This window comes from Ursus arctos, unplaced genomic scaffold, assembly GCF_023065955.2.
Source record: "Ursus arctos isolate Adak ecotype North America unplaced genomic scaffold, UrsArc2.0 scaffold_27, whole genome shotgun sequence".
Classification (NCBI taxonomy): Eukaryota; Metazoa; Chordata; class Mammalia; order Carnivora; family Ursidae; genus Ursus; species Ursus arctos.
The window spans coordinates 1,470,690-1,498,575 of NW_026622952.1; the positions used below are offsets into that span (position 1 = coordinate 1,470,690).

Here is a 27,886-nt window from a genome sequence, read left to right on the forward strand (position 1 = left end):
AATGAAAATAAAGACAGTTGGTTTGAAATAGAGCTCTGACCTATATAATTCCACTCTTGACCAAAGCATCTCTCTTTAAAGGGTAGGAGAATTTTTTCTATCCATAGAAGTAGTAATATACTAACATTAATTTTAAGGAAGGGGCTTCAAATATCCCGATTCTAAAACCCCAGAAAGTTCTGGCTTTGGGGTGTATTTGTGTCTAAATTCCTCCCACAATGTGGACGTTCTGCATAAAGCCTCCCTGGTGGCTTCCCAGTTTGCAGTGACCGGAGTAAGGCTCACTCAGGGAGCCAAGACCATCCAGCAGCACGCTTGCACGCATTTCCTGCAGCGGCTGTGACAAATCACCACCAGCTCGGTGGCTTGAAACAACACACATTCACTCTCTTACAGTTCTGTTGGTCAGAAGTCCAAAACAGGTCTCACTGGGCTAAATTAACGTGTCTGCAAGGCTGCATTCCTTCTGAAACACAGGGGAGAATCTTCTAGGGGACAATCCATTTCTTTCCCTTTTCTGGTTCCAGAATCCACCTTCATTCTTTGGCTAGTGGCTCCTTCCTCCATCTTCAAAGCCAGCAATGGCTGGTTGAGTGTTTCTGACATTGCATCAATCTGGTTCTGTTTTCCTCATCACATCTCCTTCTCTGACTCAAAATTTTAAGACTGGTGATTACATCGGCCCCACCCAGATAATCCAGAGAAATCTCCTGATCTCAAGGTCCTTAATCCTGATTGCATCTGCAAAAGCCTTTCTGCAGGTAACATACTCAGATTCCAGAATGTGGCCATCTTTGGGAAGCCGTTATTCTACCTACCACCACACTCTCAACTAATAAATAAGAATTGATAGCATTCAAGGTGCAGGGAGTTCAAAACAAGGCACAAATATAAACTATCTTGCTCAGATGTCCCAGGTTCCACAGCCTTGTGGGCTGCACGTGTGTTGTGCCTGTTTCAGGACTTTTCAGGGAGGTCAGAGGGCTGGCATGGGGGGTCAGGTGAGGGGGAGTGTGCCCCACATTCCCTGTTTCAGATCTCCAGGAACACCCTATGTGAGCATGTGAGCAGGGAGCTTTACCCACAGCCCCTCTCCGACTCTGCTGCCTCTGATGGGGCTTCATCATGGTCATCTGATACATGAACTCCTAACTTGTCCATCCCTCCATCAACTCACGACTGCTGCTGTTTAATTTGACCCTGATTTCATTTACCCAATAAGCCACCTCAGATCCGGATCAAGCAGAGTTTTCCTTGGACAATCTGAGTAACTGTCCATTTCCAAAAGGGTGGAGAACTGCAAAGCACTAATGTTTTTGGCAAGCATCTTGCCAGTGCAGCAAACCGTCCATACTAGTTAGAGAACTGGGTGAGTTCTTAAAAGCACAACTATCAGAATCATTGCCTGTCGGCTGCCCAAAAAACTACAGAGTCTCCAGTATGGCTTCAGAAGGCAGCTCAATAAATAAGATAGAGCCCAAGACAAGCCACCAATAGACATGAATTTTTGCAAAGACTCTGTGGCCATTAGGGAAAGTCGTGGGGCCTCGAATTTCTTAACAAAATATTGGTAATCCTGCCTGAATTGCCTATATGTTAGCAAGCGTATGGGGGTGCCTGGGTGGCTCAGTTGGTTAAGCATCCGACTCTCAATTCCAGCTCAGGACAAGATCTCAGGGTGGTGAGATTGAGCCTCACGTCAGGTTTTATGCTGGGCATGGAGTCTGCTTAAGATTCTCTCTTCCCTCCCCAACCACCCCCCGCAAGAAAAAAGCATATGAACCAGACATATTTGAATTTTTAAAAAGTATTATAAATAGTTATAAACTTTAAGATAAGTGAAAAGTAAATTTCAATGCAATAATATTCAGGACCTTTAATAAATGAAATAGCCCAATGGTCCTAAAATGATGCACAATAAAAAAAAAGGTATTTAAGACACAAAAAATTGTTAACTGCCTTAATAAATATGGAACATCCGTGCAATCTAATATTATCCAGCTACTTTTGTAAAATGGAAAAAATACTTATTTTTAGAATGGGTATAAAATTATGTAAACAATATGTAAAATGTATTATGAGACAAATGTTGGCAGAGCCTTCCTCTAGATAGCAAGTGTGTCAGTCAGAGATCTTCAGTTGCAAACAACAGGGACCAATTCTGACTAACTTGAATAAAGGGGGTTTTATTACAATTCTGGGAGCTCAGGGGATTGGGAGCTCGAACACTGAGCTTGTGAGTGAGTGAGGACTGAGGCCACTGCTAGGTGCTGGTCCAGGTGCCACTGCTAGGAATAAATGCACTCCCGCATTTTTAATCTCCTTGTCTCTCTCCTCAAATCGTTGGGAGGGAAGGTACTATGGACCCAGCCTGGGTCACACACTCACTCCCAGAGCTAGGGGAGGGCAAGACACCTGCTTTTCAATCCCACGAGACGCTATCTTAAGGGGAGGGATGGAATCCCCCAAAGGAAATCAAAGGACTTAGGAGAAGGAATGGACGATGGACAATTTAAAATAAAAAGTCTGCTTCAGTGGAATTAGGAGTGACTTTTATTCTCTTTTTTAAATATTTCCTTTACTTGCCAAGTTTCTTTGTTATCTTTTTAAGATTTTATTTATTTATTCATGAGAGAGAGAGAGAGACTCCAGGTGGCGCAAGGAACCTGATGTGGGACTCGATCCCAGGGTCCTGGGATCATGACCTGAGCCAAAAGCAGAAGCTTAACCACTGAGCTACTCTGGCATCCCATTTGCCAGGTTTCTTAGAGTGATGATATGTTATTTATCAAGATAATTATGTGCTTTTTTATACACATGGTGGAGACTGCTGGTTGTCCATCAAACTCTGCTCTCCCCTTTTCCCTAAAACCATGGCTAGATTACATTTCCCATATTTCCTTGCAGGTGGGTGTGGCCATGTGACCAACGTAGGTGTGACTAAGTCCTCTTCAAGCGGAAGATGAGCCAAAGCACTGCATGCCAAGCTTGGGCCCAGGAGGCCTTAGGCCAGAAGATATGCCGGCCACTCCACACTCTCCTCTGGGCGTGGCCACCACCCAGCTCCCGTCATACACAGATCAAGGTCCCTAAAATAATGGGGCAATGATGTGGAAAGAATCAGGGTCATTGAAAGACTCCATGTAGCAAAACTGCCCTGCTCACCTGGAATGCTCCCCTCAGACCCTCAGGGAAATAAAAACTTGTATTTCCTTATGCCACTAAAATTATTGTTGAGTCTCTTTGTTGTAACCTCCTGGCCTTCTCCTAATGAATACAGTGGAAGCAAGATGTCACTACGGGGGTGACAGCAATTCTACTAGCTACACTGTAGGAGGCTGTGTCAAGGAGTGATTCAAGTCTACGCTCAGGACAGGAGGGCGGAGCTCAAACCTGGGCTCCACCACTAACCAGGGGCATGGCCCAGTGAGTTCCCTAGCCAGGCAGCCCCCCAGCTTCGCCCTCTGTAAAATGGAGCTCATGGGATGCCCACCTCGGAGCACTGCTGTGAGGATGAAGGGAATTCGTCTGTGTAAGACAGGACAGCGACCAGCACAAAGGAATGTAGAAATCATTACAATTTCTACATCATCTCAAAAACAGTAGTTTCATTCTTCACAGTTGTATTCAGGTATTTGACTTAGAAAAAATTAACACATCTACATGTCAGCCCTCAAAATAAACAGTGAACAAGGCAGAAGGCTAAAATACCAAGCATTCTTTTCTTCGTATGCCAAGAATTATCAGTGCTATGGGGAGAAGGATCTATTTAAGAAACCCAAAGAAATGCCTGCACACATTGCAGTGGGCTGAAGATAGAGATTTACTCAGAGTTCTTCTGTTTCGGGGTTCTGGGAGTTTAGGTGGGACTTTTCACCTTCTTTGCACAGGCTCCTTTGGATCTGCGTACACACGCACACACACCCTCATTGACTTCGAGGCCACACGCTCCCTCTGCATTTCAGCCCACGACTTTTTCGGCAGTTGTGGAATAAAGTGCTATTCATTCGGCGAAGGGCCGTGCTGCCACCGCATAAAAAGATGGCTTGTTAATTCATTTCTCAAGTTTTAATACTTTCTTACAATTTCTACCAAAAATTCGGGAATGTTTTGAGGTGTGTATGACTGCACTGTGGAAAAAATTAACCCTTTCTCGGTCCCAGGGGACTTGACTGACCCAGAGCCTGGGCCTTTGGAGAAGGTGAAATATAAGATGAAAATAAAATTGTCCTTTAAGCAAGTCGCCAGGTTTCTGAGGAGTTATGGGTTACAAATGTCATGTTACTAAATGAGTTTACCAAGGGAAAATTTTTAACCGCTCCTTTTCTTTTTGAAACGGAGTATATTTCCCCAAGGCAATTAACACAAATTTCCTCTATTCCTTTTTACAAAATATCACACAGATGTTTCCATCACGGTAGAAGCCAGTTAAATTTGACCTATGGGATTCAACTAAGTGTGAGCTGAAATGTACCACTGTCACAAGGAAGGAAAGTAATATCTTTTGAAAATTAATCCAAACCCTCAGAAGCCTTTGGGCTGTTAAACCAAGAGAATTAAATAACACAAAATAACACATGGAGGTGAAGAGGAGTATCTGCTCCTTGATTCGTGTGTGTGTGTGTGTGTGTGTGTGTGTGTGTGTGTGTGTGTGTTTGCTTGTCACATCACTGGGTGCCTATTTCCAGATAGTGCTTGGGTGCAGACTGGTACCCATTCCCATCCACCGCCCTTCATGCCTCTAAGGGGCAGAACTGAGGACCAATGGGTAGAAACTGCAGAAAACACATGGAAAACTTTCTGGCTAAGCCACCCAGATTCAGAATGGACTGCCTTGTAAAGCAGGGGTCTGCTGTTCCCAGAAGTATTCAAACAGACTGGACGACCCAGGGTCTGGAGGACGGGCTTCAGCATCAGAGAGCTAGCTAGCTACCCTGGATGCAGGTTCCTTCCACCGTGGGGAGCGGAGGGCCTTACCAAGCCAAACTGACGGGCTTTCACTCCTTTCTCTTCAAGCTAGCACTGTGTTTCTCCTCAGCCACCCAGCCCAGGAGCAGCGCTCTGCAGGAGGCCAGGGCACATACCTAAAAATGTGATGGGAACACCTTCCCCCTCCCTTGCCTTCTGTCTTGACCACACAGAGAAGGGGGATCTCACGCTACCCAGGACCTGAAGGGTCTCCTGGGCCCCCTTCTGAGAGGCACTCCGCAGCAGTGAGGAGGAAGAGCTGAACCCTGTTCCACAAAGAAGTCCCCAGAGTTCTGCACTGGGGAAATGCCATTATTTTCATCCCCCTGACACCCTTCAGCTCCCTAGAGGGAGCTCAGATGACACGAGCAGGACTGGGGCGCTGATGTCACTGCCACCCCCTGTGAGCAGAGGCAGAAACCTTAGGGCGGGGGTGCTGCGGAAGCCTACCAGACTGGAGACCTCCTAGGTGAACCCTTCCAAATCTTCCTGATAGTGGCCACGGAATACGTAGCAATCCCCCAGCCTGCAATCACACCTCTCATCTGCAGTGGTTCTAGGAAAGCAGAAAGTCCCTCCCTTGAGAAATGCAGAATCAAAAGCACACTTAAGGTCATCACACTCCCTTCTTTAGACCCACAATCGCACCATTCCCATATCTGAATGTTCCAAACACTGCAAAGGATTATGAAGACCCAGGACAGAACTACTAGGTCATGTGACATGTGGCTCCGGGCACAGCTCCCCGCCCCCCCCCCCCCCCCCCGCCGGCAGGCTGTGGAAGGGTTTGAAAATGCAATCACTAAGAATTTGCAAAGTGGAGGACTTCCAATCAAAGTGCTAATAGAGAAACTGCTTATGCTGGGTGACTGAAAATGTTCTGCATTGTTAAACTTGTATTATGTCCACGCTGAGGTTGGAATTACAATGTTGAAGTGGGCTGCTATTCGGAATGGACCTTACCCACTAAAAAAGGTGGGGGATGGGAGAATGAGCAAAGAGTAAAATGCGTAACGTGGACGGACGCACGAGAGGGAATAACTAGGTCATTGCTCTGAGCTGACGGCCATCTGTCCTTGTGTGCAGAGCTCTGGACATGCACCTGGCAGCTGTCCCTCCCAGGCCAGCCAGTGACTACAGCAACATGGACTCCCCAGTAAGAGTGACAGCCCACATGGCCCAGGAGCATTCAAACAGTCTCTGATCAGCCCTCCGACCGTATTCCTAGAGCAGCGTGTCCTTTAAATTGCTGGTATTTGTCAACAACACTGAGGGAATTCTTGTGTTCCATCATTCTAATCATCCTGCAAACTATACCCTAACTGCTACTGGCCAGAACTTCCCTGCTAACTGGGAACCTGAGTTCCCAAGCCAGCTGACCAGCCCCCGTGCACCACACTCAGACCAGAACCCGGCCTCCTGCATTCTTTATGCCACCAGGACACATTCTGGAGCTTGGGGGGACTGTGAACGGATTGCCTTGGGAGCAGGAGAACCCATGGAAACATCGGGGAACTAACCTTGCCAAGGGTCCCCCCGGGGACTCGGTGTGGTGAAGTGGAAGGCCTCCGCTCTCTCAAGAAGGGGGTTTGTGACACACCATTTTACAACTGAAAGACCAGGGAGTATGTGATGCCACCTTTCCATAAAACATTCCATCAGGCTAGCTAGAACACAGTGCTGCATAATGACTTGTAATAAAAATAAGCTTAAAAATGGTTAGGATGATAAATTTTTTGTTATGTATATTTCACCACAATTTTTAAGAAAACTCTTGCCTCGGCTTTAATTCTTAATCAACACACAACAGATATTTACTTGTCAGCATCCTCTATAATTTTATATTAAGAATCTCTTTTAAATTGTTGCCATGGTGAATAGTTAAGAAAATAAATTAAAATGTTGAATCAAATAATAACCAAGTTGTCAGGACATGCAGCATTTCAGATCTGTATACATTAGAGTTTGGATCTCCATAAGGCATTGATGGCACACAGAAATAAGATTGTTTCTTTTAAAAAGAGTCATTTGCCAAACCCTTTCTTACAAGCCATTCTAAACCTTCCAAGCTAAGAGAATCAGGTAATGTAAGCTAACATTGCAATCTGGATCAACTTAGCTTTACTTAGATCTCCCTCTTCTAGAAATTAGTGTACTAAAATGGCATGTTTTCAAATAAGCTAATATCATGGCTAATTGTATTCTTCCTACTGTCTTTGATGGACATGAGCTAACAAGAAAAATCTGCACTCAAAAACACTATTTCTAATTTCCTGAAATAAAAAAAAGTAGCGAGTTTTTAGGAGTGTTTCTCCAGGATACACCAGTGTATCCAATAATTGTCCTCTGTGGTTAACCCTATTCTCCAGCTGCCATAACACACGTACAGGAATTAGCTGCTGTGCCCAAGTACCATCTCCTGAAAACCAGAACATGAAAACAAATTCTGACTCGCAGTAGTTGACCTTTCACTTAGATATTAAATTTCCCTGACCCTGAAACTAGGGGAAAAGGCAGCTGTGTCTTTATGTGGCTTTCCCCCAGTGTCAGCACAGTGCAGGGCACATAGCAAAGGCTCAATGAGCATGTGTTAAAAGAATAAACAACAAAAATAATGTCAAGGTTCAAGAATTTACAATAAATACCAAAAGCAAGAAGTATTCATAGACACTTTACTTTTGGCAATAGATCAAGTTGCAAAAAAGATACGTATGTGGATCTTTATAAATTGTCCCTGTGAAATACACTGCCTCACCATATGGATCGCTGTCTGTATAAGCCCGCATTACTGCGTCCTATGAAGAAAAGTTTGGTGACATGACTTTGACCATACTGGATTTGTTGGTGTTCTTAGCTTGCTCTTCCTAAAAGTAGACCATGTTGACACCTCAAATTCATTTTGGAAGTATTAAGAGGATATAATAGAAATAACTAAACAGTGAAGTACCTGTACTTTCAAACGATTCTACTTCTTAACCACCCCTTCATACTGACATATTGGGGAATGGAATAGCAGCAAAAGGATTTCTGAGGATTAATCACAGAATTTGACAAAAAGAAGAACATCTGGACAGAATTGGGGAGAACGGGCAGGACGAGCCTATCAAACCGATTGTTTTCTGTTTCTTTTGTTTTACAGGGCAGTGCTTTCTAAGGAAGGTGTCCAGTATATCTGATTTAAATTAAAATAATCCTATCCATATATTCTAAATACACAATTTCATAAAGCATTCTTCTCAACACGAAACGTCCTCCTTCCGGCACGTTACCGTTACAAGATCCCACCAAAGCTCACGTTCTGCCAACGGTCAATGTGAAATTCTATTTAAGCGTAAAATAGATGCTATTATTTCTCACTTCAAAGACCTGTACTTCCCATTACTAAGAATAAAGCAGTTCCCTGGCCAGGATAACCGCCACGTCAGACTCCACCGTCTCGAGCTCTCTGATTTGGGAGTCAGCAGCTGTATGACACGTGATGCTCGATATCGATATGCATTATCACTAACCCCCTCCACAATTCCAAAGTAGACTTTTCGTCTAAGGGCAACAGAGCCAACGCGCGAGGGGCTGTGTGCGCGGAGAGGTTTAGGCCCTTCCGCTGACAGACGAACACCACGTGCTGACCTATGTATGCTCTTCCGCGCACCCGACGTACACCTAACACACGTGCTCAGCTTTTGCCATCGAGATTCAAACAAACAGATACTTTCTGAGATAAGGAAAATCCTTTTTTTTCACTCATCAGTATATTTTTTTTATTTTAATGTTTTTTTATTCTATTATGTTAGTCACCATACAGTACACCCCCGGTTTCCCACTCATCAATATATTTTAATCATATTTTCACATCACTAATCATCTATATCATCCTTTTTAATGGCTAATAATAATTCCTTTATCTGGAGGTACCATAATGTTTTAACCATTTCCGATCGATTGATATTTCGAATTTTTCTTCCATAGATAAGGCTTCAAGGAACATGATTTACCTATATCCTTTTTTTTTTGTTTTTATTTAAATTCCAGTTAATGAACATGCCCTGTAGTATTAGCTTCAGGCGCACGATATAGTGAGTCAGCACCTCATCCAACACCCGGTGCTCACCACGAGGGCCCTCGATAATCCCCACCACCTATTTCACCCATCCCCCACACACCTCTCCTACTTTACCTCTATCTTTAGACACGAGTCTGATGCTCTCCTAAGAATAAACCCTTATAAGCAGACTTACTAGGTTAGAGTATGCACTTTTTTTTCAGTATAATTGACATATAACATTATATTAGTTTTGGGCGTACAACGTAATTGATTCTATATTTGTATATATTGCAAAATGATCACCGCAATAAGTCCGATTAACACCCACCACCACAGATAGTTACAAAATAAGAAAAATTTAAACATGATCTGGGTATTAGGTGATAGTGGTTACGTATAACAAGGACCTTATAAAGTTGAAATACATATAATATTTGGGGGTATATTTTCCCTTTGCTACTCAAGAGAAATTCTAGCAGGCCCCATAATTCTTTGCCGCTTACAGGTAACAAAGTCCTAAATTTACTTTAAGTCACAAAACACAATTGTGATCCAGAAAATGAAATGTAAAGGTTAATATATTAATGGACCCTTTAAGTAAGGCAAAAAAAAAAAAAAAAAAAAAGGAAAGAAAGACTTCTTGCTCCACCGATAACCCCAGCCAGGATCTGTAGAGGCAGGCTGCCGGCCTCTATCTTTCCTACCCACTTCCTGCCCTGGTTGCTAGCTGCTGTTACTTAACTGCTACTGCCATTAAAATAAAGTGACAGAGGTTGCTGGCTGGCTCCCAATATCCATTAGCCCCTTCCTCTTTACATAAAGAAGCCCAGCTTTAAGCTTGGCCCATTGCTACCCCACGACAAGCTTGGATTTCCTGGCTTCACTCAGAACTAAGCGTGACCCTGTGACTGAACTCTGGTTAAAGAGTTATAAGTGAAAATGATGGGTGGTATACTCTGAAAGAATCCTTAAAAGAGATGGGGCAGACCTTTCCTCTGCCCTTCCTTTCCTCCAACTGCCTGGAACTTGATGTGATGGCTGGAGCTTTAGCAGCTCCCCCTGACCATGAGCATGAGGACCACATTCAGGGCCATGGGAGCAGTGAAATAGGAGGTTTGCTCCTGATAACTGTGTGGAGCCACCATCCCATGCATGAATTGCCTCTTCCCTGACTTATGCTATGTGCGAGAGAAACTTCTATTTTGTGTTACCATTGTTCTTTCATTTATATGCAGGCAAATGTAACTCCTCCCTAGTACAGAGGGTTTCACATTCTCTGAACCAGCAGCTACTTAAACCCAAGTCCCTGTCTCTTATGGGTAGTTTTGTGGGTTCTCCAGGGGCTCCCCACAAAATCCTTGTGATAGGAGTGATGCATTCAAGTCCTTCATTTGCCACCTCCACCCAAACCACTGAAATTCACTTTATAATCTCTCTGCTGACTGTGCCAAATGGGCAGAGGCTGAACGGTTCCAGGCTGGCTCTCCATCCCTGCGTGGGCCACATCTGGTCCCTGGGAAGCATGCACAATCACTCCAACAAACTTGGCAGTGGGGGTAGCCCTATCGCAGCTGCTCCCCGCTCAGCCACAACACCAAAACATCTCACCGGAGTCAGCGCCAGTCCGCGGCGCTCCCAGCTCCCCGGCCGACCTCTCTCCAGGCTGGGACTGAGGGACAGCTCCCCCAGCTCATCCTTCTTCCAGGAAAAGGGGCTGATGCAGACTCACAGCAGCGGCTTCTCCAAATCAATCCCCTTTCAAATCTTTTGTCGATGCTTTTTACACCCTCAGAGTGAAGAAGATTTTCAAGAGCTGTGAACCTGATGTTCCGATATTTCCTTTGAAAATGCCAATTTTGCTCTTTCTCACAACTCATTTTAGCAACTTCTATCTGGTATATCTTGAGGCATTACTCAAACTTTCCAACTCAACTGCCTATGACATCAACAATGCATTACGTGGGGACACACACTTGTGGTAAAACTGTAAAGAAAAGCAAGGAAACAATACAATATTTGGAAGAGCAGTTACCCCTGGGTGCGTGTGGGGGCAGGATAAAGGAAGGAAATAAGCCCAGTAAGCACATGCCAGGGGCTTCAAAGAGAATGTTCTAGATGCTTATCTAGGTAGTTATTCACTTTATTATTATAAGTTAAAATGTGCACACACGTTACATACACATATATTTATTCAAAGCCTATGAATGTAAAAGAACAAAAACAAAATAGTGTCTAAACTCCACAGCAAAGTAATTTGCAGATAAGACTGCACTCTGAGAATCAGGCTGTAAACTCAACACAAAATGGAGGAAGCTGGTCAAAAAATGACTTCCACAAGTGGCTGAAAGATTTCCTCGAAGAATCGGAGTGCTGTTCTTAGCGACTTCTGTCGTGGTTAGTTCTATCTGGATGCAGGGACAGGACAACATTACAGAGTTGCTCACTGGCACCTTAGAGCTACATGTGGCAGAAGAAGTCTGCAAGCCCTCGGAGCTGAGACACAGTCCTGGCCAGAAATTCAAGTGAGCTGACCCCACTGGCAGACGCACGCTGGTGATACCAACACTGAGGGCAGCAACATTTTATAAAGTCTTCTGAATTCTCTCTGCATTACCTCTGTCACAGCCAAAGCAACTTTCTGATTATGCTCTGGCTTCTCTGGAGCTTGTCTATGGGAAAAGAAGGTTCCGATCATGCAGATTTTATTGTTGTTGTTATCAAGGCCATGTTAGCCTTATTATGACTCACGATGACAGCTGATTATTTCCTGTATGCTTATCCCACTTGATCCTCACAAAAATCTTTATCCTAGTGAGAGGCAGCACAGGAGAGTGCTAAATAGCCACAGACACCAAGCTCTGACCCTTAAGAGCTGTGTAACCTTGAGCAATACATTGAACTTCTTGGGCCTCAGTCTCCTCATCTGTAAAGTGGGAGTAATGGTAGCTGCACCTCATGGCATTGTTGTGAGGATTAAATAAGAGAACATTCCTAAAGCACAGAGAGAGCAGCTGTCATGCAGTGAGTACAATACAAATGTTTGCTATTACTCCGTGTTATAGACAGAACAAGTGAGGCTCACAGTGGTAAAGTAACCTGCTTAAGTTCCACGGCTAGTATGTGGCAGCTAGTCTAACCCAAATGTGCTAGGCTTCACGTGCTTAACCCCACGTGCTTACCCCCCATGCTTGTCATCAACCATCACCATAATTATTTGTCAAGGTAAATTAACACTCGTGCCTGCTGGGTCTGCCTCAACCTTGGGGCATGGGGTTAGATGACTTACTCAAGGCCTGATAATAGCCATTGCAGGCTGAAAACACAAGGTTCTGGGCCTTTGAAAGAGAGGACCTGACTCACCAGCTGAGCCCCAGTCGGGCCCAGTGGCAGCTGACCTTCCCCTGGCTATCCCCGGACAACTGTCTCCCATCCTGCCTACTGAATGCTGAGATTCTCAAAGGCAGGCACTGGCTCTGAGTTCTCAGTTTCTAGCAATATGCCAATTAGTAAACATAAAATGTAAATTCTTCCGTAACGCCAGAGAAATTCAGATTATAGCCTCTCTGTCTTCAGCTGGTTGTAAAGCAGCAATCTTTCCTTCAACTCTTTTCTAACCTACCCAGGACAAGGGCACCCTATACCTGTGAAGGGCCTGGGAAATGGGAAATGGTCCAGACATCTTCCTCTGCCAAGGGTCTCCGACCGTCCTGAAGAGAAAGTGCCATTGCACAACAGAGCTCCAGTTCCCGCCACTAATACCCATGTGAACTTGGCTGAACCACTTCGCCTCTCTGAGCTGCAGCTTCCCCATTCGGAGAGCAGAAAATTCAGACCAGAAAATCTTTAAGTTCCTTCCATTCTTTGATCTTTATATCTGTAGTTTAATCCAGAGCCAAATGTCATTTTGATTTGACTATATTCAAAAACAACTCAAAATACATTCTCACATCAAGGAGATATTCAGACTGCTTTCCACAATGCATAAATGGAACGCAGTGCCGCTGCTATCTGCAATGGTAAAGGGATAAAGGCACTTTCAAAAACCCCAACATGAGCTGCTGGGACTACTGAGAGGGAGAAACCTATTAGCCTGATAGCATACATCACGTGAAACTTACAGCTTGAAAGCTTTTCTCCCTGAGAATAACAAGCAATAAACTGGGCCCATTCCTAACTGGTTCATACCCAGCAGCCCCAGATCACACATGTGAGTGCGTGCGGGCCTGTGTGTTTGTGCACGCTCATGGGAGACTGAAGATTTTTTTAGAAATTTAAACAATAAATAAGAAAGTACTATGAAGACCTCAAAAAAAAAAAAAAAAGACAACATCCGTGACAGTGGTTGTCTCAAAATGATGTGAGACAGCTTATCAAAGATATCGGATTTGATTAATAATCTTATTTTGGGCCCTGTACTAATTAAATGCTTGCTATTAAATCAATGATGCAAAAAAAATTTTTTGAGATAGACTGTACAGAAGAAATACGTTGAAAAAGATCGTAATGGATCACCACATGGCCCTTCAGGTGATAGTGGCCTGATACCAGAAACTCTTCTTTTTATCAGTAGTATGTAGAAGATGCAACTACTTACTGACTGGCTTTCTTTTCTCCCAAACATCATTATAACTTGTATTTTTATCCTTTAGAGCTATTTTAAGATTCTTTAATTTAGTAAAATTAATTTTATCAGATATATCTGTTCAGAAGCCTGATTTATGCAACATGCAAATTACAGATAATAAATTTCTCCACTCATTTTTAAAAGGTTTCATAATCTTTGTAGTATGACCCTTCTTTTTTTTTTTAGTTTTTTTTTATTATATTATGTTAGTCACCATACAGTACATCCCCGGTTTCCGATGTAAAGTTCGATGATTCATTAGTTGCGTATAACACCCAGTGCACCATGCAGTACGTGCCCTCCTTACTACCCATCACCGGTCTATCCCATTCCCCTAACCCCCTCCCCTCTGAGGCCCTCAATTTGTTTCTCATAGTCCATAGTCTCTCATGCTTCATTCCCCCTTCTGATTACCCCCCCTTTCTTTATCCCTTTCTTCCCCTACCGATCTTCCTAGTTCTTATGTTCCATAGATGAGAGAAATCATATGATAATTGTCTTTCTCTGCTTGACTTATTTCACTTAGCATTATCTCCTCCAGTGCCGTGTAGTATGACCCTTCTTAACAGCTCAGCAGTGCTGAACCCTCCTCAAACTTCCAGGCACTGTACTTGGTGCACTGGACTCTGATAGAAGGGGAAAGACAAATGATCAGGAATCCAAGGTGCATCGTAGGTGATGGCCAGGCTGATTCTGAAAGATAACGTCAGGCTTGCGCTGAACACTGTGCCTAATTAGACTTCACACAAGGGGAAAAACGCTTTAATATTTAACAAGTATAATGGTGTAATCAATGTACACAAATCAGACCTGATAAGGAATATTGCTTATTAAAGAGAGAGACAGATGGCTCCAGGAAAGGTATCATCATTAAAAGTAAAATCTCACAGGCTCCAACTGTGAACGCCAGCCATGTACTTGCAAATTACCACTCCAGCCCCAGACACTCTATGCATTATTTAGTCCTGTCCTCTTGCTTATAAGTATACCCACACCATAGATTTAATAAAATAACTTAGTTCAAAAAACTCATCTTCGCTATTTCTCAAAGCTGTCTTTTCCTAACCACTCTTTGCCGCTGTCAAAAATCCCACTGAGTCAAGATGTCCAACATCTCTGTTATAATCTTTTCAGTTAGATAATTAATCCTCCTTTTTATTATGTTCAAGAACACTTAATGTGTTGGAAGCCTTCCTGACTCTATTAAATCCACTCAGCCTGCCCCAAGATTATGAATACATAATTTGTTCATAGGTAGCTTTTAAGAAAACATGAAGTAAGCAAACAGTACTTAGGAATATAGTTGAAAACAGGCATACTTATGAACTTCAAATCATAGAGATGTCTAAGGGTGGGTTATCTGTCAGTTTCCCCAAGGCCAGCTTTGCATGCAAATACAAAGATCCTAGAAGGCAACTTGCCCACTCATGAACCCACTTGCTTACCACCCTGTTGACTTTTAAATTGCTGCATGTGTTCATTGCAGGCATAGTCACGGAGAACCCACTGCGCCTACACACCGTGCTACATACTCCTTGGAGTATACTGGAAACCGTGTCAAGTCCCATCCCTGTGCTCCAAGAGTCTACAGACTCATCCAGAGAGGACACAGAAGCAATGACAGTGCCCACCACCATGTAGTGCCATCTGCCTAGGGAGGTACGGGGACAGTCCTGTGAGTAGGAGCTTTCAAGGCAAACAGATCTACCTTCAAATGCTGATTATGCCTGTCACAGTCATCTGACCCAGCCGATATAAATCTCAGTTCCTCAGATATTACTGCATGGGTTTTTAAAAATTCCACAAATAAAGTGCTTTAAATAGTGTTTAGCACAGAGTGGATTTCTTCCTAACCTTCTGCCATTTCTGCAACCCCGGGATGAAATGGGCCTCACTTTAATTGAAAAACCATTTTTCAACCCCTGACTTGGCTGCAATGATACCCATAGCCACATCTTAATTCACTTTGGCACAAACAATCCCATTTTTTATTTGTGTCCCCAAACTCCTCCAGAACTATTCTTACCAAGTGTTTCCAGAGAGAGCATGGATTTGAAGTGCAGAGAACAAAAGATTTCACATTTTAATCCACTAGCTGGATATTTATAGATGAAGCTGAGAGCATTTAGAGTCAATTGGATTCATGAAGCTTATTGCCATGATTTCCATTTCTGATGTTGTCAAGTCAGCAGGAAATAAAAACCAATCCCCTTGGGCTCACAGTGGGCCCTGAGAGCTTACTATCCCCAGGAAAGATGTTCTGCGTGTCATTAAGCCGTACCTTGATGATACAGTCCCTTCTTTGTATTTCACTCTACTGTGAGTTCCTTGAGGTCAGAAACCCCTGTCTTTTCATTGATGCATCTCTAGCCCGGAGCACAGTGCTGAGCACACGGTAGGACTGCCATAACCAGATTCTAAATAACCCGGGGAATGCGCAGTATTTAGGTGGCATCATTGTAAGGGCACCTAAAATTACCAACCAGCTAGCCTTGGTGCCTAATGACGATGCATGACGGGAACAATGTACCTGAGTTCCATTCCTAACAATGGAATTGTACTAAGTAGCTGGGTCAACCTAGATAAGTCACGTTGCCTCTCTGGACATCTTCCTGTCCATCTGCAAACATGGAAATAGTCTGCTCTCTAACATGCTATTATTTCTGCAAAATACTGATGCTAGACCAAATCGTGTTAGAGATGACATTGTTCCTGTTGATGTATTTTTGTCAATCCCATGACTTCTAACTCCAGCAAGTCATGAACCAGACTATTAAATGAAGTGTACAAATCCTCCAGGGCCCACCTGTCCCTTTCAAATATGCGATACTGCCATTTGAAAGGTTTCCAGTTCATCTAGATAAAATAAATAAACATGCCCAGCTTTGTTTGAAGCTTCTCCATTCATTCTCTGACCCTCGTTCCTAAGTGATTAGGAGCAGCAGTATTACCTATCCATTTCCCACTGGCATGACATTTGCCCCAAGAATAACTAGTCACTTATGGAGACCAGGGAAAGGAAAGAAGCAGGTGCCTCCCATGCATCTCCACCCTAAGCTGGACCATCGCCACAGGTCAAACACCTCCCCATGCCTTCCAGCAACCAGAAGTTTCTATAAAGGACCAACAAGCACCTCCCACCTTCCCCATGCTGGTAGAAAGTATAAATACTCACTGGTCACCCTTTGGCCATCAGTAAAATTCACCATCTTGAAAAGATGGAAGAGAAAGCATAGTCCAGCTAGTCAGTGAGCAAATCATTTCTTCAGTCAGTTCCTGAGGTCACTGTCTTGAGTGGGAGAGAATCCAAAAAGCTTCTAATTCCTACAACTCCTACCTCATTTCCCCCAGATAATGAACATGAAGACACCTGCCCTGTATAAAGGGTCTAAAGAAGTACTGTCATGGTCTCTGTTATCCACACTAATAATGACCCAGGTATTAGTCCAGACTCATTCTCAGAGGAAGACAAAAAGATAATTCCAGTGAAGCTGGATAAATTTTCCTGTATTCCCAAGGATACACATAGAAAACATCCTCAAGATTTTTAATTACTTAACTGAACAATATACTCTCTTCAAAGAAAAACCTTTTTTGAGACTACTCAAGACCCAAGATGCTCAGATTTTGGCTTCGATAACTATTTGGATTAATGAATCCATTCACAGTCCATAAATTTCATTGCTTTGCATTCAAATGGCCCCTGAGTCTCAATGATTAAATTCCTGCTTTAGGGATTAAGAACGTGTTCACGGCCACAGAGTGAGTCAGCTCTGGAACCCTTTCTCTACCAATCTAGTCTCCTTCTGTAGCAACTTGTCAACACCTTCATCTGGAGGAGAGATACACACATACACACACTCTTCAAATTGACCTCACTCCTATTGTTCAGGCCCAGAAATCTATGGGCCATGAGTTTAGTGAAAAAACAAAAGAAACCTCCCACCAAAGAACATGCTTTAGGTGGAAGCCAGAGCTCACAGGTCGTAGGTACACCCAAGGAATTTCCCCCAGAACACAAGTCTCCTCCCTTGGTTCCTCATTATGTAACCACAGAGGTATTTAAATAAATCTTATTTCTATGCAAATAAGATATCCAAAAGTATTTTGAATTACTTATATCTATGGTGGCCCAAGAAGAAATACTTATTTCCTATCCATTTATGTATAGAATAGATGGGAAATAAGAAAAGGACAGCTACTCTCGTTTGGACATCTAATTAAAGTAGCCAAGGGACAGCAGGAATTCATTATTTAACAGTAAGTCCCAGCCACTGCCTTGCCCCTCTCAGTCTAAAACTGGAAGTTACGCTGCACCTGGTTGGCTCAGTCGGTTAAGCGTCTGCCTTCTGCTCAGGTCATAATCCCAGGGTCCTGGGATCAAGCCCAGGATCAAGTCCCGCGTGGGGCTCCTTGCTCAGCAGGGGAGCCTGCTTCTCCCTCTCCCTCTGCCCCTGCTCATGTGCTCTCTCTCTTGCTCGCTCTTTTCTCAAATAAATAAATAAAATATTTAAAAAATAAAAAATAAACAAAAAATAAAACTAGAAGTTACATAAGCATACCAGAGGTGGTTTTCTGGGCTTGGTGTCCATACCCAAGCATCTTCTCATAGTGACATACACATGGTGGGTGTTCAAGACATCTATGATTATAATCATCTAGAACTTAAGACATTAAAACTAGCCAAGAGTAGAATTAGAAAAATCAAGTTCCAGGGCAGATACAGACTGTTCCTCCTAGTCTCCCAAATGCTCCTTGATCCTTCTTTTCTCTTCCATGCTTCCTTTCTGGGGGCCTTTGTAGTAATAACAGCCGGTATGCAGTATTTACCATGTGCTAAGTGGTTTACATAGTTACGTAAATCAATCAGCAGACCGTCCAATACAATAAGAACTATTACCTCGTTTTATAGATGAGAAAACTGGGATGTAAGGAACTCAGGAACTTGGGCAAGATCACACAGTGAAGAAAGAGCGGAGCTGCAAAGCTGGGTGAATGGACTCCAACCGCCAACCCCATTCTCAGGGGCTGCTCCCTCATTCAGCTCACCGGTTCCTGCACTTTCTGACTTAGAGTGCTCTGCACATACCCTCACTCTCCTCACCTTCCCAAGAACCATATGAACTAACTTGCATTTCATTTCAAGGGCTATTCTTCTTCCCACTAAGCTATCCTTCTGTTGTTGTTGTTGTTGTTAAGTTTGCTTGTTCATTTCAATACACTCTACTCATTCTATAAAATGGGCTTCTGAAAATTGCAGTAACTTGCTTTAAACAGACTGTTCTCAATTCGATACTGTTTTTAAATGTTCTGCATTTTTTTAAAAAAACCCTGAATCAAGCTTCTCTTGCACCTGGGCAGGTTCTGTTTGCTTATTCACAGAAGGGCTGGTTTATGTCTCTGTGCCAACGCATAATAAATAATGAGTCGAGGCCTCCTGCCCCTGGCTGAGGTAGACAGTCCCGAACTGTAATGATTTTGTAAAACCCGCATTCCCTCCCTACCACACACAGCATCTACCCTGGACACCAAACAAGGCGGCTCATTATCATAAAACCACGAGGAACATCTCTCTAAAAACATTCCCTGATCTTAAAAACACAGCCCACTCTAGAGAAATGCCAGCAGGACTCTATACTGGGCCCTGAGCACCTGGCTCCCTGCCTTCCTGTGAAAAAGATCTGGGTGTATATAACCACAGCTCCAACTGGAACCAAAAAAAAAAAGCTTATTTTCCTGCGATTTCAGCTACCTCTTGAAGATCGAGAGCTGAACTGGCAACAACTAATAATTTTGACTTAGCTTCTTGCTAAAAGAGGATGCACTGCTTTTGGAAAAACCCTGCAGTAGGAGACCAAGGAGCTAGAAGCATGTAATAGGCAATGCACCAACTTGGGACAGAGAAGGGCTGCAGACCTCCTCCTGGCTCTGCAGCAGAGCCCAGCCAGCCTAGAGCCACACTTCTGAGCCTCATGACTCAACCTCACGCCTCTCAAGGACAAGCTGCTCATGTTTGTGCCTTGCTCTCACCTAGATCCCAAACCCTTTCAACTCAACCCACCTCCAGTTTCACCTCTGGCTTGTTCTAATTTTCATGAGACCTGAGTTCTCAGCTACTCCCCAAAAGAGTCTCACACTCATCTCTTGGACCCCTTACTCTACAGCATAGGCACCTATCCTGGGCTCCAAGCTGCCTTTGCCTCCTGGAATTCATCCTCTTCTGGCCACCCGTGTAGCAACCCAATGTGATAGGAACCCTACACTGGCAGCCGCTCACGCATCGCCCAACAGCAGGTCTGTCCCAGGCCCCAAGAGGGAGAACCAGAAAGTCACATTTTAAATGAATTCATCACAGTCTACCTTAAATTTAGATACTTTTTCTTTTTTTTTTTTTCCTTTTTAGGTATTTTTATCTCTACCATGCCCCCTCTAAGGGGGTGGGAACAGGAGGAGAGGAAAGGGAAACAACGAAAAGAGATAAGAAAGAAGGAGAATGAGGTGCCTGGGTGGCTTAGTCGGTTAAGCGTCCGACTCGATCTCAGCTCAGGTCATGATCCCAGGATCCTAGGATCAAGCTCTGCAATGGGCTCCCTGCTCAGCGGGGAGTCTGCTTCCCCTCTCCCACTGCCCCTTCCCCCTGCTCAGAGGCTCACTCATGCACCCTTTTTCTCTCTCTCTCTCTCTCAAATAAATAAATCTTTAAAAAAAGAAAAGAAGGAAGCAGGGGAAGAGCACCGCTATCCGTACCAGTGCCTACTACCTCTGGTGGCTTGGCTCCTTCTCTTTACAGCTCCTTTAATTCTTGCAACAGCCTATAAGGTATTATTACCCCCACTATGCACACAAAGAAACTAAGCCCTCAGAGATGTTCAATCGTGGGAGCAGGAGCCCCAGTCAGTCGGTGGTGGAGTTGGGATTCAAAGCCCAGGACTGCCTGGCCCCCAAGGCTCAAACACTTTCCTCTCCACTGCCTTCCAAGCTGTCTTCCACAACTCGCCACCTTTGTGGTGTCCTGCAGAGCACCTTCATCTAAGGGGCGAATAAGGAGGATGTGCTGAATGGATGCATGAATGGCTGATTCCAGCCTTCACGCCTTAATATTCTGCAACCCACACACTTGATTTTATTCATATATTCTGCTTATAACACGCCTGCAAAGTGCCTTGATAGGAAGTTAAATGTTGTACAGAAATGAGTCGTACCACATTGTATTGTATTTTGAGCTACTAGAAAAAACTACACACAAAAATCTATAAATAAAAAAAGTGCTGAAGCAGACTTCCTGATAAAAATTCATTTGTCATCTTGCTCCATTATATCCAGAAATGGATATAAATACAATAATCTAAGGAAAATCAAAGTTTTCACATTTTGTTAACCCTCGGAACGCTCACGTGTTTTCTGGACTGCCAAGGCAGTGAGTACTCATGCCGGAAAAGATGGCACAGAGGGTTTTTTAAGTTTTTATTTAAATTCCAGTTAACATACGGTGTAATATTAGTTTCAGGTGGACAATGCAGTGAGTCAGCACTTCCATACAATACCTGGTGCTCATCACAACAAGCCCTCCTTACTCCCCGTCACCTTTCGTGTCCATCCCCCCACCCACCTCCCGTTTGGTTACCAGCAGTCCGTTCTCTAGAGTTAAGAGTCTGTTTCCTGGTTTACCTCTCTTTTTTCCCCTTTGTTCATTTGTTTTGTTTCTTAAATTCCATGGTATGGTATTTGTCTTTCTCTGACTGACTTATTTCACTTAGCATAATACTCTCTAGCTCCATCCATGTCATGGTAAATATTCTTGAATGGCAAGATTTCCTTCTTTTTTATAGTTGGGTGATATTCCATTATCTCTCTCACAAGCACACACACACACACACACACACACACACACACTACATCTTCTTTATCCATTCATCAATCAGTGGACACGGGCTATTTCCATAATTTGGCTATTGTGGATAATGCTGCTATAAACACTGGGGGGCATATATCCCTTTGAATTAGTATTTTTGTATTTGGGTAAATATCTGGTAGTGTGATTGCTGGATCTTAGGGTAGTTCTATTTTTAACTTTTTGAGGAACTCCACACTGTTTTCTGGAGTGGCTGCACCAGTTTGCATTCCCACCAGCAGTGCAAGAGGGCTCCCCTTTCTCCGCGTCCTCAAAGATGGCACAGAGGTTATGAGCTTAAGTCGTACAGCCAGACATGGCAGGTATGAACTCAAGGCCCAGGCACAGAACTCACAAACTGACCTGGGGTAGTAATACACCTCTAAACCTTAGTTCTCTCACCTGTAAACTGCAAATACTAATAGTGCATGCTTCCTAAGGTGGTTGTGCTGATTCAATGAATGACTCACGGCCCACACTTAGCAGAGCAGCTGCTGTGTGGGTAAGTGCCCCTAAGTGTTAGCCATTTTTATCACCTGAGGAGAACTATAACGGAAGTGCGACAAGAAACCTGAAATGAATCACTTACCTTCGCAAATGTTATTACAAGCACTAAATTCACCTAAATCATCTGCTCCAGACTGTGGTACTAAAACGATCTACCCTGAAAGCAATACCATCAGCAATATGAAAATAATAACAATAACCACCAACAGTGATATTTACTATGTGCCAGGCACTGTTCGAACCACTTTCCAGACAAGAGCATCACACACAGTTGTGCCCAGCAGGAGGTGAGCGGGGCTGAAGTCCAGTCCACTCTCTGTTTACCGTGCCATATACCCTGGCATGGGGTGGTCCACTTTAGCAAATCTCTAACAAATGGAAGACAGAAGGAGAAAGTCACTTTTGAGAGTACCCAGGACCCAAGTCATCATTTCAGTAATTGCATAACAGAGTAGAGGAGTATGCCCCGAAGTCACCAGTGAACAACACGTATTACTAAGCTGCACAGCCATGTACCAGGTGGGAACATGAAAATAAGGCAAGCCCTAATGTTGGGTAGAAATAGTTCCCACCCACCTCCTCCCGCCTCCTACTTCCCTCTTCCTACATCAACTCAAATGTCCCTGTGTGCGATAATGAAACAAAATATCGTATTTGACCCCAGGATAACCAAATGTTGTATTTTGCATTGTCTAAAAACAACAACAAAAATTACGTGTGTGGCAAGGTAATGTTTCAGTAAGTGATAGGTTCCAAACACTGCACTGCAAACTCTAGCAAACAGTTACCATTTCTGTCCCTCCAGGAGGCACCTCCCCAGAAAAGACTCCTAAAAATGACTCCCAGGTATAAAGACGTTCATTTCCTGCCACCTCAAACATCTATAATCTCGGTCAGCTCAGGGGTTCTTGCCCAAACTAAAACCCCTCATCCTGGATATAGCTCTATACCTATCATTGTGGTTTAGACCCAGTATCAGCCTGGGAAGGACAGACAGGGGGACGCCACACCCTCACAAGCTGGATGTGTGAGGGTGAAAACAATACTCTTCCAGTTCCGGAGAAGCATCAGTTTATGCAGACAGGATCTGTGTAACTTTGTGATATGCTCGTAATCCTAAAAATAATCCAAACATCTTTCACTTAATCAAAGAAAAGTGATAATAAAAATTATCTATGACCTTTACACAAAAGTTATTCCTCTTACGCAGTTCCCTAAAGAGTCCAGATTTAGACCTTGGAAGAGAAACAGTGAAAAACAGATTGCCTTGTTTTAAAATTCCACCATGTAAAAATCAGAATTGGATGTCCAATAATTTTTTTTAAAGATTTTATTTATTTATTTAACACAGATAGAGACAGCCAGCGAGAGAGGGAACACAAGCAGGGGGAGTGGGAGAGGAAGAAGCAGGCTCACAGTGGAGGAGCCTGATGTGGGGTTCGATCCCAGAATGCTGAGATCACGCCCTGAGCCGAAGGCAGACGCTTAACCGCTGTGCCACCCAGGCGCCCCAGGATGTCCAATAATTTTTTTAACTTAGAGTGTTCTGCTAAGAGAAGAAACTCCTTGATAAGAGTTTGGGCCTATAATGCAATGCTCCAAACTCCTTTCTAACTATTGTTAATTTTACTTTAAAGACTGATGGTGTTTAGTTTACCATTATAATTAAATTTCACAGAAAATCTGGAATATTCTCTTATTCATTTGCAAACAATATGGCAATATTTTCAGTAATAATGTGTGCTTACATATATTTTCAGTATTTTTTTCTACCAAATAGCAAATTACATCTGACAAAAACACCAACACACCTTTGAATTGTTCAACAGTCTCAATGACTAACTTCATTCAAATTAGAATTTTGAAATAAGAAATCTTTTCAAAAACTCACAGAAGAAAAGTGCCTTTCAATGACGCATCTTGGAATGCAATAAAACATATTTCTTAAAGCTGGAATTTAACGTGGCCCTCTTTTAAGAAGAAAGAAAGAGAGAAAGAAAGGAAGAAAGGGACACCAGAAGCTTCTACTAGCAGGATAACATTCCTTGAGAAACACCTTTTATTATTGTTAGGACTACAAGTATCTATTTAGGAAATAGAGCAATTTTAAACACATTAAAAGATAAAAAAAAAAATAAGCTTCTCCAAAGACATACCTAAAAACTTGAAGCTACACTAACAAAATCATATATTTACTTCATTAGAAAGTTTTTTAAAAATCATATATTTGAATATAAGAACGTGCAAAGTAAAAAGCCCATCCTTAAATCTCCTTTAAACCTCTAAAGCGATTCTAAAATGGTACCAAATCCATCATTTAAGATGGCTTTCACTTATTTTTAGGCCTTTGGTAATGCTTTTCACACAGGGTTGCCCTTTTGTAATAAAGTATTCCATGTCAAGAACCGAGGAAGTTTAATTCCTTTGCTACCTTAAAGGACAGAATAATGGCAATAAATGCCAGCCCGGGGTGATACACTATGCAGAGGAGGCCCCTAGTGGTGGAGCTGCTGCTCCAACTTGGCTTTATACGTTTTCTAAGACTGCTTTATCACCAGGGCAAAATCAATAGGTAATAAAGTCTACCTAAGCTTTGTTTCTTTAATAACCTCTATTAGCCCTAATATATAGTAGGGCCATCATTTAGAATCCCAAGGTCCTTTCATCAGGACTATATATATATATATATATAACTTCACTACATTCTGCATCTCCTGAAGCCTGTACGCGCTGCTAGGCACAGAGCTGGGCATGAAAACAGGGTACACAGGAGAGATGAGCGCCTCACACAGCTTCCTTTTATTTCTCTTCAACGTAATCATGTTAAGGACAGAGCTAGAACGATATGAGGACTGGGAAGTACAATTCACCATCATATGCCCTTGTGATGGGTTCTTACCCACAGGAAAAACCTGAAAACCTGAAGTATTGCCCACCCCAGCCTCGAAGGGTCAGCTCCTCGCTTTCAATATATATGCAGGACAGCATCTGACGCTCTTCAACAAAAGGAGGTTGAGTGAATGCACGAATGGAAAATAAGATTGCACAGGATTTTTAAATTTAAAAAAAAATGTTGAAACATACCAGTGTTGGGGATTCTTGAAAATAAAGGAAGACAAAGGCAAGAGACAACATTTACGAAGTATTTAGTGTGCTCCAAACAGCGGGATAAGTTCCTAAATGCTATTTCATTCCGCCTAATACCTCCATAAGGTGAGGAATATTATTGGCATTTTACGAAATAGGAAACTACAGCTGGGAAAGGGTAAGTGACTTGCCCAAGGTTATACATTTGATAAACGGGAGAGGCTGCTTGGAGCCCAGGTACCTGGGATGGCAAAGCAAATGTTCCCTTTGCTGTAACTTGGTGAATCCCAAAGTTTGAGATTTTCCTTTGAACCCCATTAATACAGCTTGCAAGCAGACATATGAGATTTGGAACACAAAGATGAACAGAATTAAAGCATTTCGATTCTGTATAATTTAGAGAACGTATAGTATGGTAATTCGATGCAGAAGAATTATTAAATATTTATTGGGTAGGGGCCATCTCTTGCTTTCCAGGAACTGACATTCTTTGGGAACAAGATACAGGATCCCCTATCCTATTAAGCACTATTACACTTGTTCAAGGCACTATTTATGACTAAGGCTTTTTTTTCCCCCCCTATATGCTTCTATTTCCAAGTTTGAAAGACTTTTCTCCTTCCAATTAGCAACATGACAGCACCACCCAGGGCTTATTAATGCTCACGGTGCAAGTAATACTACAATAATTATGACTACCTTGTATGAACAGTGTTAACAAAATCCAAGAAATCTGGGAGAATTAAATTTAAATTTCTAGTAAAAAGATGTGAGAGAGCAGTTAATTATCTTTATTGTCTAGACCTATCTAACGACATTTAAGTAAAAACTACTCCAAGACTTTGAAATCAGAGTAAGAGTAGAGTTTGCGAAATAACCACCCTCGCGTTTATTCGTGTTTCCCAAGCCTCATTGTTTCAGCATGTACAGTGCTGTGAAAATCTCTTCCGCTCCCACCGCTCTTTCTTTGCACATCGATGGAAAGATAACTTCAAAATCACCGACGTAGTGCAGGTGCAGGAAGTGTCGCGGAAACAACTTCGCCTTCTCTTTGTACCGCTTTCCTCCTCCTCCCGGCCCTTCAGAACCCTCACCCCCAGACCATGCCCTCGAAAGGCTTCTCTCCACTGACAGCACAAAACACTTGCTCCGGATCGCGCCGACCCTCGGACACACTCCCCGCGGCCCCGCTCCAAGGCAGGCGAGCACGCTGCCCACCGGCCACCCTCGGCACGCCCCCTCCACCCTCTCCATCACGGCAAAAATAATACACCAATACCAGCAAAGTAGTCACGCGGGCACGTGTGAGGCTACTTTTTCAGTAGGTGTTCGAGAGAGCAATTAAACAGGCAAAGGCCACGAGAAGGGGTGGCGAAGCCAAAGTGGCCGAAGTGCGCAGCGGCCGCGGACCCTCCCCGGCGGCCAGCTCCGCGCCCTCGCGCGTCCACCTGAAGGCGCCGCGCCCTCCGCCGGGCCGAGCCGCCCCAGCCCCAGCAGCCGCCGCCGCGCCGAGCCCCCTCCCCCGCCGGCGCCCGCAGCCCCCCGCGGCCGGCGGACGGCGGGAGGCCGGGCGCGGCACCGTCTCCCCGGCGGCACGAGCCGCCCCGGGGTCGCGGGCTGGGCAGCGCGAGGAAGCGGCGCGGGGCTGTGCGGACCCGCGAGCCGCACCGACGCCCCCGCGCGGCTCACCACACCCGGCGGCCCCGGGAGGGGACCCGACTCACCCCGAGGCGCCCTCCGGGCAGCACGGCCGGCCCCCGCTGCTCCCAACGCCGCCGAACTTTCCCTCCTGCGCGGCCGCCGCGGGCTCGGCTCCACCTCCCGCTCCGGCAGCCGCGGAGCCTCCAGGGACCCGGGGGGCGGGGAGCGGCGGCGGCGGCGGGCGGGCTGATCCTCGGCCAAGCCCCAGCGCCCCGCCGCCGGGTGGGAGCCCGTGGGCCGCGAGCCTGCGCTGCAGCCGGCGAGCGGGGGTCGCGCTTGGCCTCGCCCACCCGCTTCCCCAGCTGTCCCTCTGCAGTGCGTCCCTCTGCCCCGTCGGAGCGGGGCGCCCTGGAGGTAGCCTGTCCCCTCTCTGCAGGGGGCACGCCTGGAGACCGGGGGTCCCCTGCAGGTGACTGGCACTGAGGTCTGGAGAAGTTGAGGGAAGGGTCCGGGACACTGCGGCGCGGCCGGAACCCCAGGGGAGGGGTGGTCGGGTGTCTTTCCACAAGTTCGTGGTCCTTCCCCCTTTCTGGACAGAGTTCCCCAGACCCCTCCCTCTGTTTCCCTTGCCCTCCCTGGGCTGCCCTCCCCTCCATGGGCCGGCTGACTTACCAAAACTTTGTAAATTGGACTTAGGAGAATTAATCCTGTAGTCGGTGCCTTTGCGGCCCTGGTCAGTTTATAACATCATCCCTAGAGAACCTTTATTGACAGGGAAGGTCAGAAACCCTGTGGCTCTGCGACCCCACCACTGTGGAGAAGTGATTCTGTAGGGACCCCTGATGGCCACTGCGACGCCTAGGAGGGGAAAGGGGAGAAGGACGGAAGTCAGCAAGTGGTCTATGGAGTCATAAAAGCCCCTCACGCAAACATACACACCCTCAGGGGCCACAGGGGCCTTTTATTTGTAAGTGTTCCAGCACTTCTCTGGGGGGAGAGAGTTTGGGGGTATTATGTTCCCCAATTCTCACTATAATGGAGAAGACTAAGGAGGAATCAGCTGGAAGAGGTCATCTCGCCACTTACAGGTGCAACTTGCAGAGTCCCCCTGGTTGGGCCATAGAAG

General features: G+C 44.5%; 1 protein-coding gene across 2 annotated transcripts in view; it reads right to left on the minus strand.

Moving 5' to 3' along the window:
• The window catches only part of CSGALNACT1 (chondroitin sulfate N-acetylgalactosaminyltransferase 1), a 326,878-nt gene extending 299,918 nt beyond the window's left edge, over positions 1-26,960 (minus strand). The window contains exon 1 of one of the 2 annotated variants that reach the window (XM_026485711.4): positions 26,844-26,960. The gene's annotated coding sequence lies outside the window, so the exon portion shown is untranslated. The remainder of the gene's footprint in view (positions 1-26,843) is intronic. The other variant, XM_057303517.1, reaches the window with a different exon arrangement.
• Between the last annotated feature and the right edge of the window lie 926 nt (positions 26,961-27,886).